Source organism: Chrysochloris asiatica, unplaced genomic scaffold (genome assembly GCF_000296735.1).
Source record: "Chrysochloris asiatica unplaced genomic scaffold, ChrAsi1.0 scaffold00139, whole genome shotgun sequence".
Taxonomy (NCBI): domain Eukaryota; kingdom Metazoa; phylum Chordata; class Mammalia; order Afrosoricida; family Chrysochloridae; genus Chrysochloris; species Chrysochloris asiatica.
In genome coordinates this window covers 6,119,663-6,120,757 of record NW_006408657.1, presented here as the reverse complement: position 1 = coordinate 6,120,757, position 1,095 = coordinate 6,119,663, and positions in this window count along the sequence as shown.

The following is a 1,095-nucleotide window of genomic DNA, read 5'->3' as shown; positions in this document are numbered from 1 at the left end:
TTTGTGTTCATCAATTCCAGGACCCTTGGTTTTCACCAATGCCACAGTGCAGCTTGAACATCTTCCTTCAATACTGTGGGCTCTTGATCATATACTATCTGTTGAAATGGTTCAACATTGACCTTTTATTTTTTTGTTATTCTTACTCTGTAGATGTATTCCCTCATCTACCTTTCATGCTTCCTGGGTCAGTTAATATTTTGTTCATGTTGTTGTTGTTAAGTGCCTTTCAGTCAGTTCTGATTCATAGTGATCCTGTATAGGGTTTCCAAGGGGTGGCTGGTGAGCTTGATCAACTGACCTTGCAGTTCAAACCGGTTTTGCAGTCCAGAGCATTAACTCGGAATCCCTCAATATTGCAAAATGGGGCTTGAATTATTTCATTTCTTTCAGTTTGAGAAATGCTGAGCATATTCTTCCCTTTGGTTTTTTGACTTCAGGTTTTTGCACATTTCATTATAATATTTTACTTTGTCTTCTCAGTTTGTGCTTTGAAATTTTCTCTTCCGCTCTTTTTCTTTAACATTTCTTCCAGTTGCTTTAGCTCCTTTATTTTCAAGAGCAAGTTTCAGAGTCTCTTCTGACATCTATTTTGAGCTTTTCTTTCTTTCTTGTGTTTTTAATGGCATTCTGTTTACTTCATGCATGTATGGTCTTTGGTAATTAGTGTCTAATGCATCGAATGTCTTATTGAGGTGGTCTCTATCTTCAGGTGGAATACACTAAAGGTTGTATTTTGACTCTTGTTGACTTGTTTTAATTTTCTTTAGCTTCAATATTTGATGGTTTCTTCCACAGTAGGTCACTGGCCTTATTTTTATTAATGATATTGAGCTTCTCCATCACCTATTCCTACAGATGTAGTTAATTTAATTCCTGTGTATTCCATCTAGTGTACTTGGCAAGAGCCATAATTAATTAAAGAATTAAAATAAATAAATTGAGACATATTAAGCGAGGAATTAAAATAAATAAATGAGACACGGGAAACCTGGGCATAGAAGAATTCATTGTTTTTGCAGAGCAACAATGGATTATTTTCCTTTGGATGGCAAAGCCACAAAAATAATATTCTATGCGCAGATCCCTAGTTAA